We start from the raw sequence: 18296 nt of genomic DNA on the forward strand, positions 1-18296 counted from the left end.
TCTAAATAAAATTAGAAAGATTCCTGCCATGACTTGGAAAAATCCAACAGCAGAAAGCTGAAAGTCAAAGACCAGGTGTCATAGTTATAAATGTTATAAATATGTTTTCTGGCCTTCCAGCAAATTGTGAGAAATGAATTTCTGAGAACGAGCACATGCCACTCAGCAAACACCTCCGCAGTCCTCTTGTTTGCTTTACTCGGAAAAAGATACGGAACAATATCGGCATTCTGTCCTACCCTGCTCTAATAAAAGCTGTGAAAATGATAAATATGTGTTTATCCTTCAAGGATGACTTACAATTATATGTTTTTACCCAGAGCTACTTTGTATGCAGTCAGTGCGCACAGGTGTTTGTTTACTCTTTTCTTTGTTTTCTTTTCAACATGAAGACATGGTTCCTGTTTCAGTAAAGGAGGTCAGAGGTCAATGTGCAGCGAGAGCAGGCAGGAGGTCACTTTCAAAAACAGAAAGAACAAAACAAGCGGCGGATGACTCCATCGAGTGCTGCACACAGAGCCGTTTCTATCCCACAACTGTGGCAAATGTATGAACAACATCCAGTTTGATTAATCTACAAAATAATCCAAATGTAAAACCAGTTTGGCTTCAGAGGTTTAATCCCACTCAGTTTTTTTATTTGCATATGAAAAAGTGTCGATTATAGCAAATGTGGAGAATTTTCTGCTTCCAGATGTTTTCAGTCTTTATGCTAAACTAAGCTAATCCCTGCTAGCGCTATCTTATAACACACAAAAATCACCCTTGGCTAAAACTAGAACTTAATGACTTTATTACTGTAAATAAAACAGAAAACAATGATTTGCATGTCATTTGAACCCCACGGTTATTATACGAGCAACATCAATAAGCTGGGTAATCTGCCAGCATCTCTGTTAACAGCTGCTGGCTGGTGCAGGAGTTCAGCTGCTGAGCAGTTTGGGGTCTTCTTTGTAGTATTCTTATTTTATTAATACAGCAAATGTTATCAGTATTGACAGGTCTGGACTGCAGGTAGTAGTTTAGTAGCTGAGGTAGTACTACAAAGGCATGATGTTTAAAAAAAATCAAACATGTTTTAGGATCATAGAGCTTAAATAAGCAAAGCTTTCCTGAAGAAAACATCGTCATCTGGATGTTACTCCAAAGCCAGTTTATATCAGTCAGCATTAACGATGCCTCCACAAATCACCCGGTCACACCAGTATACATGCTGGGTTCTGGCCACAATGTCCCCCTTTTCTGTTTCTCCCAGAGGACACGAACCACAGTTTCAGCACTGCTTCAGTCAGACCGAGACCAGATCTTATTTAAATCTTTGCATATTTTTATTTTATCATGCACATGTGGATGCAGACTATGCTTTTTAAAAGCCGGTGCAATGATTACCACTACACAATCATGTCCATTTTGATTGCAGAAGAGTGTTGGTATTTAAACATCGCTGCAAAGTAAAAAAAAAAAAAAAAAAAAAATCACTCATAAAGAAATGTGAGGAATCAAATAAAAGACATTCCAACAAGGACACTCACATCTGTTGAGGTAAAAAGCTGACCAGCAAAATTCAAGGTGTCGGGATAGACTGTCAAATACAGACGCACTTTTAAGGAAATAATTTAAAAAACAAAGAGTTTTGATGGAGAGAAAAAAAAACCCTGCAACCCTTGGGCAATATGCAAAGTGGATAAACTTCCCCGTTCGCCATGCCACCAAACGGGGCGTGGCGAACGATCAGCTGATTTACACTCTCAGTGATGAGTGTGGAGGCATCGGGGGGGAACGGATGGATGTATATACCCAGTCTTGACATAAGAGGGGGAACTAACGCATACTTTAATAAAAACAGGAAATGAAGTGATGTGAAATCTATGTTTTATCTGCAAGTGAGATTCTAAATACCTTTAAGAAATCTACAAGAGTACAGCCAAGTTATCAAACCATATTTTTGGTGAAGTTGAACCTTCTTCAAACTTCAACCTGTGAAATATGCCATGTATTATTTAGCGCACATTATATAATATGGACACATTATATAATAATGATACAAAAGAGCTCATTGGTCACAAGGCTAGGCATACTGAAGCACTATTTGATGTCATCATCATCATTTCTTCCTGGAAAAATTCTGAGCATGATCCTATTATATGAACAGGTTAACAATGGGAATCACATCAAAGGCAAATCTACCCACAAAACCGAGCCGCTGAATATGAATTACCGAGTGTTTTCGCAGTCTGTTTTCTGCCATCCCCGAGGCTCTCTCAGGACTTCAGATGGTGAAGGAACTGACATAAAGACCCCTTTTAACACAGCCTCAACACAGGCAGAGGAGCTCTCTGCATTAGCCTGCGCATTATCCAGCCGGTGAGTCTCCAGCAGCAGCAGCAGCAGCAGGAGCACACAATGGAGAATATAAAAAGGCGCAAAGGCACGTACCTGCATGAAAAGCACCGTATAGAAGCATAAAGGAGAAATTTCAGTGGTAAGTAAAGTGGCAGTGTGGCGCGACACCCCTCTCTGTCTGTCAGGCCTGTGATAATGCAATGGTCGCTATCCAGCAGTGTGCTCTATTCACAGCTCCAGGCTTCCTTTTCACACTGTCCACAAAAGAATAAACACACTGCACATGTGGGGTCTGCTGACTGTTTGAGTGGCCTGTCCTTTTTAAACTGTCCTTTTGTCCTGCACTCGACGTGCCGCACTCCTGCGGTCCGACTGGTAGTTCACTAAATGGTTCAATTTGCAAGAACTGCTGCCAGCAACATGCGGAGACTTAAACCACCAGAGGTTTAATTTCCAAAATATAGAAAGTAAAGAAGAGGAGACCAGCTAAATCGCCACAAACATGCAAAGGTTCAAACAAACCTTAAAATGTAATGATGCAGACAAGTAAACTTTTACCCGCTTAGTGGGAAACACAATGCCTGAACACAAAGTCCCAAACCTGACAGATTTCACTTTTTAAGACAAATAAATGTTTACTTTGAACAGACGTGTCTCCAAATGGAGACTTAACCTGCAAGGTTGCGGTGCATGGCGCCACACAGCTACCTGTTCATGCGCAGACCACCATCCCATCAAATGTTTTTCAGCAGAGCAACGTTCTCACAGGAACAGATTTTCATCTTCATATTCCTTTAACATTCCCACTAATATTTCCATGTTATGCCCCTATTTGGACTTTTTTCAGAACTGGGCCAGTTATCCGAGTCGCTTTAAATTTAACTTGAGCTCTGACTGACTCATCAGATATTCGCCGTCTGTCAGCCTTGAGCCTTTCTTGGTGTCGTCTGCAGCATGTCTGCCCATAGTACCTCATCGGTTAGCATTAGCTTATTGCATTGCATTGGATAACGCTGTCAGTAGTCAGCTGTACTGCAGTCTTTATTAGGTTCTGGCATACTTGTTGTGCTGTTTTACGTAGCTCATCCTTTGAATTTATGTGTTTTTTTATGTGCTGCTGTTAAACAGATTTACTGTGGAACAGGCTGAGGAGAGCGTCTCAAATGTGACAGCTGAGAAAAAAACTGCTCAGACTGACAGAGAGACTCCATTTTGGAGAATTAAATCAGTTAAATGGCTGTGGGAGAGCGGAGAGGGAAGCTGGATGTGTCCACCGGGCTGAAGAGCTCTCAGGAAAACGCCTCAGTTTCTCCTGCCAAGACTGAATCTTTTATCTTTCTTTTCGCTTTATTGGTGCCGCTCTGACCCGTCGCTCCCTCTTTCTCATTTTTCAAAGTCGATTTTCTCTCTTAAGTGTTCTGCTTTCTCTCGCTTCTCCACTTTTTCTTCTCTATTCCTTTTTTTTCCCTTTGGTCAAATCACTTTTAGCTCTTCTGCTCACACTTTGACTTATAGCTTCTTTTTTCCTCAAACACTCGATGGCAGACAGACAGACAGACAGACAGACAGACAGACACTCAGCCAGTCAGAGTGAGATGAGACAAAGCTGGACATGATTTAGGGGACACTTTCAGATGCCCCGCTGTAAAGGCAGAAGCCATTTCTTGAGCCTATGAGTAGAGTTTTAACATATGATAAGAAGTATTGAAGTCATTCGCATGCCTGCAGGGTGGGTGGAGCTATAAGAGAGTGAATCAAAGAGCCTGACGACCAAAAGGGGGGCGGAGTAAATTCAAGGCCAATCAAATGTTACTAGTAATGTACTCGCATAGCGTCATGTTTTAACCCTCTGTGGTTACTACAGTTCTGCACATCAGGCTTGCGCTTGTTGTCCATTCCTCACACATCCTCTCGCTCCACAGGACTGTTAAACAATGTGGTTTAAAAGCCCACTGCCCTCTCACCCAGACATCTCCATACCTCCACAGGTGTCCCCTCTCACTCCTCATCCTCTTCACCGCTGCCCTCACTTCCTCCTTAATAATCCTGTGCATCCATCCTAATTCATTCACTGTCCTCCATCCATCCTCTCTCTCATTTTCTTCATTCATCAGCCCTTTAAAATACGTGTAAAATACATGTTCTCAGCACACTCTCTTTCCACATCTATCCTTAATCACCCTGACTTGCTGCACATCCTTTTCTCTGTCTAAACAATCGTGTCAGCAAGTGTCCAGCCTCTCACTATGAGCCTCTTTCTTTTGCTTTTGACACCTGCCTCTAGCCTCCCAGTACTCTTGTCTATGTTCGTTATTTCTCTTTCATTATGAACTGTTATATTAAGAAATATTCTTCAAGTAAATTAGTTTTAATGCACATAAAAAAATTGAGATGATGATTGGTTATCAGATGTCGACTGTCAATCGGTTTATGTTCCTAACTCACAGCGAGAGGTATTTTTTCTCCTTTCCAGAGATTCAGTACTTCTCATAGAAAATGAATGAAAGGAAGATCCCACGTCCTTTGTGTTTCTATATTTTTGACATTTCTAACTTTTTGAGAGCTGCCAGTAGAGTATTGTGCAAAAAGTTCCAGACAGCAAAGTATGGGTAACTTTTCATTCATCATTGAACTTCTCTTAAGTTCAGTAAATTGAACATCAGTTCCCATCTCTGCATCTTCTGTTTCTTTATGTAATACTAGTTTGCAGACCAGACAATTGGAGTAGTAAATTAGGACTCGTGAAAGGAATATAAAGCCAATGTGGGAATGCTGGTAAATGCAGTGAATTGGCCACTAGAGCCAATCCATCTTCTCCTCGAATATGATCAAAGTTCACATTCCAGACACTACTAAATGGCATCGCAGTGGCTATATTTAGTGTTTATATTTGGTCTGTGGGCTGAAGCTGTTTCTGTGTGACTCATAGATGACATAAAAGATGAATATAGCTACCACGGCATCACCCATGGTTTCCAGTCCCATTTTGAAGCCTGTGTCTGTATAATGATTTGTTAACCCTATACCATTAGCCAATGAGCATGCCAAACTGACTTAATTTTGTTATGAACCAAAACAGTGACTTAGTCCATAAACTCAACAGAAAAGTGTTTCCCAAAGACTTCTGCAGGACAGGAAATCTTTTCTTGTGTCTCAGAAGCTCTGTCCATGTTTTCCACTCTGGAAGTTCATTTGTGCTTGCTGTTGTGCTGCAGAATCATTTTTGGTCAATCAGATGCCTTCCTGGTTTCAGACTTTTAAGTGCCCAAAATGTTGGAAGGACAGAAAATGCAGTGAGATGTGAAGACGTGCAGCCATATGCTTGGTCCAAAGTTCCAAAGAAGTTCCAAAGAAGAAGTTCCATGTACTCACTGTCATAAATACACTACTACAGCTCTTCTCTTTCATGCTCAGCCTTCTTGTTAAATTAGCAAGAACGGGAAACAGGAAGTGAACTACATCTTCTTATGTGTGACCACAAATACAATATTACAATACACCTTCACCCTCCCCCGATTCCCCCCTTCTATTCCTTCCCCAGAAACACACAAATATACAAAGCCAGCTCTTCGTTTACTGTGTGTGGATGTGCACTGAAGCTGAGCTGCAAAGTGAAGTCAGACAATGAGCTGAGCTGCGACCTCACTGACGCCTTTCACTAACAGACAACACAGTCTGGGGGCGGGACCGACTGTGACCCTGCGGCGGCGGTACAGCTCGTACCTTGCTTTGTTCGTCTCCCTTTACTCTTTTTTTTTTTTTTACTTCCCGATTCCCTCACAGACCGCCGCCGTCTAGGCAGCTGCTTTCTCCGTCTGATCTCCTCGAGCTTTTTGAGTTCAACCGTCTCGCGCTCCAGTTTTGAAAGAAAGAAAAGGGAAACGGAAAAAAATCTTTTTATGTGAAAAAAAAGGAAGATAAAACTTTTGGAGGGCTGCCTTTGCAGGGGTCACCACAGCAACCCCTACCAGCCCAATCCTTTTAATGTGAACGCCTCCTCTTCAGTGGCTCTGTTATCTAAAGCGTGTAGAGGCCAGAAGAAATCCTGCTCTGTGTGTGCGCTTAGCGGTTAGCGTGATGACTCATGCTTCACATCGAACACTTGAGCATCCTGTGAAACAGTGATTGAGTCAGAGCACAATGGCTCCAATGTTATTGATTAATTGAGTTCACGCAGGTGAAGCAGCATCAGAAATATTTGGTTATGATGTCAGACAACAGGTTAAAGAAGGTAACTTTATTGATTGTATCTCTTATAGAGGTCACACTGAAAGACTGGATTTACCCCAGAATACTGCAGAACATTCTGCTGTGAAAATATATTCGTATGAAATGACTTCATGGCATTATGGGATTTCTGTTCAGGATTCAGAGTCAATGCATTATCATCCAATGTGAGGGTTTACGTTTATTCAGGGTCAGTGTCAAGGTGGTTGATGCACATGTCGTATCTTATTCTTGCAGTCAGTGATGGCATTTTTACATTAAGTTTTTTGATTCTAAACTCTCGAATAGTGCATGAATATCAATCTAAACGTAAGTACTTACTAATGACATGTGTCTGAGGAATAATATTGTGATATTTAAGGGGCAAAATGACATTTAAGACAGTAGTGTACCAAACACTCACAGTGGGAGGGGCTAATCTGCCAGGAATGAGCCTGTGCTTGACTTTGATGCTTCTCTGAGCTATAGCTCTGCTTGACATAAATACAAAAGTTTAACAGTGAGGGACAGAATACCTGAAGACACTTCAGTTTATTCCTGGGGTTCATTGTTTGTACATGTGGATGAAAGCAGGGTTAATTTTTTTAACTTATACAGTATGTAAGTGTGGTATAAGGCCTTAATTTGGATTTGATCCAAAAGTCAAACGTGTGCATTTGAAAAAAAAAAAAAAAAAAAACCCTTCCCTTTGCTCCAGAAATAACCGGGATTTTTTTTATGAAGTCTGTTGGACTTATGAAAAAAAAAAAAAAAAAAAACTTCTGCTGAAGTTTTCTTCCTGTTAAAAGGGAGTTTTTTCTTCCCATTGTTGCCAAAGTGCTTGCTCATAAGGGGTCATGTGATTGTTGGGTTTTTCTCTGTATGTATTATTGTAGGGTCTACCCTACAATATAAAGTGCCTTGAGGCGACTGTTGTTGTGATTTGGCACTGTATACATAAAACTGAGCTGAATTGAAAGTGAAAAATGATTACATTCAAAACTGTAGGTGTTAAACATCAAACCACAAACAATGTTTATCATTTAAGCCATGTCAAATGATAGTGTTTAAATCCATCCATCCCATTTCACATTACTCTGGTCAGTTACTCTGTTTACTTTACTTTGGCCCTTTTGTCTATTCTCCTTGCATTGCTCTGTCTATATATTGCTGTGCTAATATGGCACAAAGCACTTTAACATTCCATTTGCACAATGTACATTTTCAGTGTTTTAATTTAAATGTACTTTTTGTTTATAATGTTTTGCACAGGCAAGGAGCAGCTCAGGACACATTTCACTGTGTGTACTTGCACACAATCCTCTTCAGGGTTGTTTATTTCAGAAGATCAATGAACTTGCACTAAAACTTCCAGGTGCACTTCAAACGTCACAGTTTTCACGGTGCAGTAGATGAATCCATGAACTATGTCTTGTCATTCCTAAAACTGCCACCGCTGTCACCTTATTGTCCAGTAGTTGTCTACAGGATGCAAATTTGTCGAACCTACAGCAACCTGGCTGCCAGTGCATTCGCTTAAATCCTTAAAAGATGTGTTCTATTATGATTGTAGGCTCACAAATGTCACTACAAAGTAGTGTGCAAACAAGCACATAAAAAGAAAAGCTAGATGACTTTTGTTTTAATACTTCCTGGAAAAGATTACACAGGGAGGGAGTAACACCCCAGAAAAAGAGCTCTTGAAAAAGAAATCCATTATTTATTATTAGTATTATTAATATTATTTATTGATTGACTGACTTTTACAAACTGTTTATACACAGTGCATCTTGTCTCCACCAGGAGTCACTTATCTGTGCGTGTGTGTGTGTATGTGTTTATGGCCGGCTTTTTCTGTGCTTTAATGAGCTCTGCATGGACATTAAGTAGGGGCTCTGAGCGCAAAAGAAGCGTCCAAACAAACTCAGCAGTTGGTCGAATGAGCCCACAATTAGGTCAGGCACAGAGGAAAAATAGCTGCTGTATCACTGCTGAATGCGAGACAGTTGAACCATTTCATCCACACACACAAGTAAACACAATGAGAGAAGCAGAAAACAGAATAATATGGCGGCTTCAAATGCTATAATGACAGCGATGAATAGCAGAGGTTGCAGTTACCACAGACAAGCTCTTTTCTTTCTTCTCTTGATAGATTTTCACTGCAGGAAGGCACGAGCAATCGCACACATGCGTGCACACACATCGTTAAAGTCATCCGAAATGCAGATGCCAAGGTACATACAGGTGGAGAATAAAGCCGCACCAGTCTGTGACACGATGCAAACCCGGAGGTCACATGATCAATCAGTTGTTCACTGCGGAGATCTGATTGGTTCTGATGAAGACAAATCAACTCAGACTGGACCAATCACTGCCAGAACAAACTGCAAATAGGAAATTGACTTCCTGTCAGAAAGGTGAGATATCTGAACGAAACAATTCACAAACTCACACACACACACACACAAACAGAGGCACACATACTGCGTCAAACGTGTACATGCACACACACACACATCTTTAAATGTTTATATTTGTAGACACACACACACACACACACAGCTGCATTTCCTTGTGCATTTCTTTGGTGAGACATGACTTCCTTACTTGAGGAATGTCACCACATAAACACACACATATATATATCAAATACAACAACACAACTCACTGCTATGGTTTTGTTCAGTGTCAACTGTACAAAGAGGGATCTAAAAGCATCTACAACTACATATCCCATGATCCATATTACTGTCAGCAAAACTCATTAGACCACCGGCCCCGTTTACATCAGCTATGGTTTGGAAATTTGTTGGTAGGGTTGCGGAACTTTTCCAGTGCAACATAATGATATATATTTACAGCCACTGTGATGCTACATTATAGATGTTTCTATGTCTCTTTTTCCAAATAATTTAACAATCAAACACACCTCCAGTGCTTCTTCCTAACACAGATATAACTGTGTCCTTCAAGGCAAACACCGACAGCTGTCAGTGCAAACCAAAGTTTACAGAACACAGAACAATCTCTGACTACAGAGTGAAAGAGCTGAAGCACATCTGGCAGGACAGCTGTGGTGGAATGCCCGGCTCTCCCTACTCTCTCTGGAGACAGCGGTGGTGTGAAAGAGGCGGATGTCAGTGTGGTTCGACCACACACGGCAGCTAACGACCTTAACGAGCCTCGGCTACGAAGGAACCAAATAAAAACGTGGATGTAGGCACGCAGAAGGAAGAAGGGAGGTAGGAAGAGAAGCTTGGGAAGGGGATGAATATAGGAAATGAAATATGAGGAGGAAAATAAATAAAGAACAAGATGAAAGGTAAGGAGAGAAGGAAAGGACAGAGGAGGCAAATAAAGGAAAAGAGAGGGAAGGTTGTCGAGTTTTGACTTTGCCGTCCTCTGGGGGAGAAAACACTGTTCTGCTGCAGGGGAGGTGACCACAACATCAGGGACAAACGCCTTGTGTGTGTTTGTGTGCACGTGTGTGTGCGTATGTATGCAACCTTGTGTGCAAGGCCCTGGGCTCTGTCCTTGCCTCCCACCCTGACCTCTGACCTTTGACCTCCAGTCCTTAGTGATGCTGCAGCCTGCCAGCAGCATGACGGATGTTCCTGCAGCTAACCAGTGCTGACATTAGAGAGACTGTGTGCATGTGTGTGTGTGCACAGACAGGCGTGTTGAATATACATATACAGACTACAGCAGTCGATATCACAGTTTAAAAATACACTAGAGCAACCTGCTCACAAACAGACGAAAACAGACGAAATTACTTTTTAAAAATCACTCTCCTGAGACGAGATCAGTTTCACCAAAATGTTTTCACGTGACAGTGCCCACTAGTGGCAATAGTTATGGTGGGGGGAAAAAAGAAAGTCAGGAAACTACAGAGTCATGAAGTCGGTCAGCAGACAGGAGGCTGGAGTTCACTAATATTCACCTTTTTTCAACTCCCATAGCATCCTAAACAAAGGTTGTTTGGATTTTTGTGTGTTTGTGTCTAATTTTTATAGCAGTGGCAGATCTTATTTTTCTCCACTTGTAGTAGGTGCCATATGTCCTGCGACCTCTACAGACGGGCACAAATGTTTTGGCAGTGGTAAAACTATAGTAATCAGTAATTTGCCCGGAAAATGACATCTGTTATTGACTGTGACTGTTATTCACTATATTATAGAAATGTAAAAAAAAAGAATCCAAAGTGCATGAAAAAAAAAACCTTTGTGCCAGGAGTGTACAGTACAGGAACGAGGAGAGGCAAGCCACTCGTCGTTCATACAGGTGACAACCAAGAACAGCTCTTACATAAAACGTAGACAGCGACCTCAAACAACAGCGAAGCTTCATGAGAGGAGACGGTATTCTGATGTGGGACGAGACTGCAGCGATGAACAGATGAGTCAGATCAGCTGATGTGCATAAGTGGTGAAGATAAGAAAAGATGCACAGACACGCAGGTGCCATATGTTCAGATGCTTGTCGCTGCAAATGAACTCCAACAGAGGTCCTGGTTGTGAATTTATGAGTGTGTGTTGGGGGGGGCAATTTCAGGGTCAGCAGCCAAATCTCTAACAGATGGTCTGTTCCAGGGTGAGACCAGCGCCTCCTCCTGGCAGATGAGCTGCGAGAAGAGAAACAAACTCTGGACTCAAACCCTGGAGAGGCCCCCCTTTTGATTCCCTCTCTTTGCCCCGTTCTAGTCTACTCTTTCTTCCATTTTCTCCTCCCTTTCCAAATAATCAAATTTACAGCATGTTTTCCAGGTTCTGCTGCTTTTGTACTTCACTCCTGTTTTTCTTTTCCTCCCTCTTCTCTTCCTGGTTTGTTACGTCCCACTCTTTTGACACCTATCTTTCTCCTTTCCCATCACATCCATCTTTATTCCTTCCACCTCTCTCTCATATATAATCACTCTCCATCTCTTCCTCATTTTCCCTTATTCCTGTTCCTCATCATGATAATTACCCAGCTTTTTCTCTTTCTGTATGGCTCAATGACTCGTCTTCCATCTCTTCTTCCTCTTGCTGCTTCTTTCCTTCATTCTTCCACTTCTATCTCATTTCACCTCTTTGATTCTCCTCTTCCTGTCTCCTTGCTTTCCTGCTCTGCCTTCTCTTGCTTTTCATCCATTTCGTGCTGCTCCTCCATCATCATTATCCAAGTCTTTTCAAGCCTTTTCTTCATTTCAATATGTCTTCTTATCTTTCTCACCTTCCCCCCCCTCCTCCTCACACCCTCTTCCTTTCAAACATCTCATTCTCAGGCTTCTCGTCCTGCTTCTCATTTTCTCCTGCCTTTGCCCTTCCCCTTTGTCTTCCTCCACTGGGACCTGCTGTCCTACCTGAAGCTCTCTGCTGGATCTGGGGATTTTCTGCAGCCGAGGCCATGAAAGAGGCAGCCTTCGGCTGGAAGCTCACCGAGCATGCTCGGAATCAACAAACGCTGCTCGGTTGTTGAGGTGTTGAAAATGTTAACATGCTGTGGCTGCAGTCTCACTGCTTGAGTCCTCATGTTGGTCAGACGACATGTGCTGGGTGTCCAAACACTTACGCACTGCAGCAGCTGCTGAGTGTTATCATCGATTTTTGTTCTTTTTTATGTTCTAAAGTTTTCTCCTTGTTTGCTAAACTTTGGTTTATGGAAGGATCTGAGCATGCTCAGAGCATGCAGGATCTATTGGAGGTAGCACCCACTATTTTTATGCCTGCACAGCAGACTGAGGCACCACCATCATTCTAGAGTCTTTTTCTATTGCAGCCTATCTACCCTCTCTGAATAAGAACAGTCATTGATCGAAACAATCAATGCAGCACCAGCAGGTGAAATTCAATAGAAGTGTAATCACTGGTAAAGCATTAACTGTATCAACAACAGCTCCTAATGTTAGCTTTAGAAAAGAGAAAAAATGATGCAAATTGACAGCCACTTACAGTCCATCCTCTGGGTCTGTGGGTGACCCAGGAAATAAAATGTAACTTTAATTCATCAAAGCAAAACATACAACTCAACTGTGTGTTTGACATCCACCGCACATAGCCTGAAACAGAACCAGAAAATAAAAGACAAAAAGCAGAGACGATGTTGCACTACAAACCACTGGACGGCTGTTTCATCACTTCACAGATCCTGTCAGACATGCATGTGCAAACAAAGCCAGGCTACCTCCAAGCTGGTCAGAGTGGTTATTGCTCTACTTTATGCACGCACAAAATGAATAAATAAAATGAAATAGTACATGTAGCCCGCACAAAACATCATGAAAAAAATAGCTATAATCATTATACTGGACAAATTTAACAGATTATGTTTTTGTGTTGTTTTCCTTAAAAAAGGCTGAGAAATATGGAAGAAACTCATGTTCTGGGGTCTGGATCCTGGACAGAGATCACAGCGCTGCTCTGGTCTGTCCCGGTTACTGTCTACCTGCTCTCCCACCCCATCCGCATTAATGAAAGACATGTGGGGGAGACATAATACTATTGTCTGTCAAATCTGCTTATGGAAAGGGGGAAGTGGCAGGGATCTGCCTGTTGTGTGGGTGGATGGGCAGATCATCTGCCTCGGATGATGGCTTAATCCAATCACGGCGAGCGGATCACAGGAAGCGGATTCACCGTAAACTGCCGGCCAACCGGCCTCACAGAGCGAACCTGAATCAGTCAGCGTGTCTGTCTGTCAGAGCTCCCTGCTGCGGCTAATTCAACAGGACGCCTCATCAGCGGCGCTCATTGTGCTTATTTATGGACGACTGTGATGATGACGGACCGATTCAAAAGCATTTCACACTTTAGCAAATGTCCATTAAAGGACAATCACAGCATTGCAGCTTCCATTTAGTATACTTCCCTTCGCTTTAATGTTATTTCTGACAGTCCCCACATGCCAAGAGTGTGATTAAGGATATTTTTAAATCTATTTAGCTAAATCTCACAGGCTCATTCGGCCAAATCCAAACAGCAGAGAAAACAACTGGATCGTTCTACTTCAGTCAGCAGAGCAACGAAAAACTGAGTCTGATTTCTCGATGTTTTTGCTCTGTCAGCTTAGCTTGCAATTAAACCTGCACTAAAAGGTCTGTTTTAATCTCCAGATCCTTCATCGCTCACTCTGTATTATCGCTGATTGTTTCAGCTCTATGGAAATCAGAATCATCGTAGCAAATCTGCCACGTGCGATCAACTTATTGTAGCATTTTACAGCCTTTGGATACACACAGTACAATCGGCTGGTTGGGTCTGAAATACAGATATTTTTGTGGAAATGATGTAACATGATGCATCACCTTTGACCTCCCAGCCTCTATTAGCTTGGTTAACGGTGGACTTCACAGTGCAAATCCAAAACTGGTAAATCATTAAAAGAAAAGATGGAGAAAAGAAGCTGAATGTACACAGGGAAAAATAGACAGGCGTCAAGGCCGTCTGAGCAGCTCTGAACTGAAAGCAGAAATCAATACAACACAGAAACATTTCTGAATCCAATATCCTACTGCCTCACTGAGCAGGAGGAGGAGGACGAGAAAAATGGAGCGCAAGAAAAATGAAGGAGGAGGAGGATTCTATCAAACAGCAGCTGATGAAAATGAATATGCGACGGTGGTAAAGCTTCCTCTTGATGTGTATCTGTTGTGTAATATTCCCATCGCACTTGATTCTGGGAAGCTCGAGGTTATCTCACCTCAAACTGGACACGGTGTGAAGTTTACCTGGACAGGCTCTGCAGCAAAGCAGTCTACATCTTTCTCACAGGCAATTTTAGAGTTGATGTAGAGACTTTATTGGCCTGTTATTAATTTATCGGAATATTTTGCTACTTTAGTTTATTACTTTTTCACTGGTAAACCGATAAGCAAATGTGAAATGTTCCAATTTGTGACATGGCAAAGCATGCTTCTTTTTTTTTTTTTTAATTCTCTATAAAGAATATTCAAGATTCCAAATGAGTAAATTAACCGAGAGCCAAAAAAGAGAGTGTGGCCAATAAGCAGAGAGGTTTTATGATTGATAAAAGTGATGAGCATCTGTTTTATGAAACGAAAGCAGCTCCATGCTCATCCCTCTGTGGATACACAGGAAGGGAGAAAAAGGACAATACTGTCATTTAAAAATGACATTAGGCTTCCCAGTGTCAGGAGTCTATTCTTTTCCCGTCCTATTCATTTTCCTTCCATGTTTCTTCTCGTGCAGCAGGCCGTAAGCTGCTTGTAGCACAAATCACATTTTAATTAGCTCGATCCCGACTAACGACCTCCTCCTCCAGGATTACCTGCCAGCGTCCGTCTAATCCTTCCGTCCGCTGTCTCTTCTCCCCTCATTCAAACCTTTTTCCTCCTCCTCCTCTCTGACCTCCTCCCTCCGTCTCAGTTTAATTCTTCATCCTTTTCCTCGTCTGTATCAAACAGAGGGGTTTTTCTCATCCCGTCAAAGATGCAACGTTTACATTCTGCACAAATCAGACGTTTTTACTGTTTTCACACTCCACGTATTTCATCTCTCCATTGTGCGTTTTCATATCGTACGCAGTTTTCCTTCTATTTGCTTGGCTGCTGGTTTTGTCACATTCTAATAAAGCAGCTGTGCATTTTTCCCCATTTCAATTTCGCCTACTTTTCCATCCATATATTTCAGCATAATGTATCAAGCTGAAATTGTCGGCTGCTATGAGTTTCCTGTTCTCATCTGTTTTATTCTTATTCATGTTCTGTGGTTGCTTTCTGTTCGGGAACTCGTTACGAGTTTTGTTAGGCAGCAACTTTTCTAGATTTGATGAGAAGTGATGCAGAGAATCTTTCAGCAGCTGCTGTAGAGTAACAGAGCGAGAAAGGAAGCGGGCATCATTTTGCATCTGTAAAATATTATATTTCAAAGATATGTAAAAATATATATGTTTAGTACTACCCACATGACTTTGATAAAGTCATGTGGGTAGCAGGTTATGGTCAAACAAAGTAAAGCTGGAGACAACAGTGGGTCTGACAGTGTTACTGATGAATGAATGTTCCCAATAAAAAAAACCAAAATATTTGTTGATGTTGACACCAAGGGGAGGTCGGCGCTTTGCGTCCGGCTCTTCCTCCTCCTGCTGTGTTGTAGGTAGGATGGGAGAAAACCTTATTAACTTTGGAAGGATCCTTATGTTAATACCTTCCAAATAAGTGGATTAGCAGAGGGGTCAGCATAGATTAGCCATCAGTTTTTGTTCAGTCCTGATGTCTCTCCTTCTTGAAACCCCATGATCTGAGCAAAATCCTGCAAAATAAAGGCTCGGGGCCAAATGGGGCCCAGACATCACCGGGCTGTTGACTTCCTGGATGGCGAAGGGGGCAGACCTGACAGAAAAGCCCTCTCTTATGTTTGTCACAGATTTCGTCCAATTACCTTCATCGCTTTTCTTTGCGGTGATCTCCCTCTACTCTTTGTCTGCTCTCATCTCCTTCCCTCCCTCACAATAAAACAGGAACATCAAAGCTTGTGTTGCTGTGACAACAGGCCCAAATGAACCCCATCCAGACCTCCTTTCCCGCTGCCCTCTCTTCACACTGGCTTCCCTAATTGGCTGGATCAGCCAGTGGACTCTGATCCCCTTTCGGCAGCAGCACAGAGCGGTGACTTGGCAGATGAATATGAATTAAGGCCCTTGTACGTCCCCTCTTTCATGGCTGCTCTGCTTCATCTCGGGGTCGAGCTGCCATGATGTGAGGTGGGATGGAAGGCGCAATTTCATAATGATGAACCCAACTGTGGGGCAGACAGAGGTTCGGGTCACGTTGTGAGGTCAAACGGCTCCTTGTGACATCAGAGAAACAACCAGAACAGAAAGAATCGCTTGATTTGGATCTTGGACAGAATGTTCTGAGCAGACGGATGCTGCATTCATTTTGTAAACCAGGGAAGTGCAAGTGGTTAGTCACTAGGGATGGGTATTGATAAGATTTTAACGATTCCGATTCTATTTTCGATTCTGTTTAACGATTCGATTCCTTATCGATTCTCTTATCGATTCTTTTTTTTTAAAAAAGGAGAACACTAAAGTCGATTAGCTTAGAACTGTGTTTTATATCTTCTCTTTGAACAAGATAGAAATTTTGGAGTAACATGGCCTTACAAACCCAACAGTGAGATCTTAAGAGATCCAGCCTACGGCTCTTCAATGGGGTGTCACAGGGTCCCCAGGAAAAAAATGTATATGTAAAATAATAAAATAAATATTCTCCTGTAGCAATAACAAAGTTTAACATAAATTATTCTGTAGCAATTACACATCCAGTAATGTCCCTGCCTACAATTAAACACATTCACTTACCAAAGTGAAATCGGGGGCATCTGCTGTGGCAAATGGGTGCAAGCCTTTGACCACAAACTTAGACACTGCTGGGTGACATTCGTCTATCCTGGCCTGAAAGGAGACTGCAGCGAGAACTGCCAGCATCTGAGCCAGCCAGACTCTGTCTCTCTCATCATGGTTATCTAAATGCAACGCACAGTAATAGCAGGTTTTGTAATAAGGTAAATCGCGCTAACATAATATGCAATGCTAATTGATTAGTTACCTGCAGTATTAACGGGAGAGGACGTGGAAACGCTACCGCTGCTGCTGGGTTGAGCTTCGCTAGTCCGGAGCGGATCAAAAACACGACATTCGTTGAAAGCAATCGCGTGTTTTTTGAGCAAATGCTTTTGCATATTCGTAGTGTTTCCTCCCTTTGATGAAATCTCTACTCTGCAAGTATTGCACGTTGCCCTGTTGTCATCCTTTCTCATAAAGTGTAACCAAACTTTTGAGCGTTTGTGCCGCTCAGGCGCCGTGTTTCCTACTGGGTAAAAGACGCTACTCAACGTGATGACGTCATTCGGGGCGACTGGAATCGATAAGGGAATCGTTTTTAAAAGTGGCAAACGATTCCAAGGAATTGAAACAGTGGGAACCGGTTCTCAACAAGAACCGGTTTTCGATACCCATCCCTATTAGTCACCTATGTATTTTTTCTTTAAAAAAAAAATTACTTTGCTGTGCTGAATAAAAGATGCGTCGTGGCCCTTCAAAGTCACCTTTTGAACAATTCATTTTAGTTTTAACCCTGTGCAAGCAGGAAAGCTGCTTATCTTTGCAAGTTCTCAGTCATCCAGGCCACGGTAGTCTTAAGTACTTAAGTTGAAGGCATCAGGGTTGGGGTGACCATTCTTCAAAGCCCCTCACATGAGAGGTGAAACATCTTCATGAACATAAGACGTCCAGCTGCCTTCAACGTAACATTCAAGAAAGCTTCTTGAAAAAAAGCAACAAAAAGGTGGCTCACTTTTGGTCTTGTATTTTCTAGGTCGTGTATGGTTGTGTACATATACACGGATACATGTACACGCAGTCTGTTTGATATTTAATGTTTGCTGCAAGCAGAGTTTCCTTTGAAGAGCCAATTAGGTTTTAGAGAAGTGAAATAATGAAGTTCTAGCTGCATTTGCATGCTTGCTGTTGTTCATAAGCATTTCATTGTGTACATAAAATTTACATCACACTGCTTAACATCTGAGAACATGTACTGCTACATTTCTAAGAACTATCACTAACAGCCTTTCACATAAACATCCCATTGTTATCTGATTGATAATGGTTTTGCTGGCTGAAATGATAACTATTAACATGCAGCAGATTTTATCTGTAGCTAGCAAGTGCAATATAAGTACTCCTGACTCTTTAGTGTTTCCTGCACACTCATTTTAAAACAAGGCTGAAGCCAACCACAG

General features: G+C 42.0%; 1 protein-coding gene across 4 annotated transcripts in view; it reads right to left on the reverse strand.

The window, feature by feature from the left end:
- LOC147337394 (protocadherin-1-like) overlaps positions 1 to 18296 on the reverse strand; it is a 231765-nt gene that overhangs the window by 71868 nt on the left and 141601 nt on the right. The gene's annotated exons all lie outside the window — the stretch shown is intronic.

Source organism: Aulonocara sp. 'chitande type north' Nkhata Bay, linkage group LG2, assembly GCF_057382095.1.
Source record: "Aulonocara sp. 'chitande type north' Nkhata Bay isolate Kocher_YH1m ecotype deep benthic linkage group LG2, A_spYH_male_GT1.1, whole genome shotgun sequence".
Lineage (NCBI taxonomy): Eukaryota > Metazoa > Chordata > Actinopteri > Cichliformes > Cichlidae > Aulonocara > Aulonocara sp. 'chitande type north' Nkhata Bay.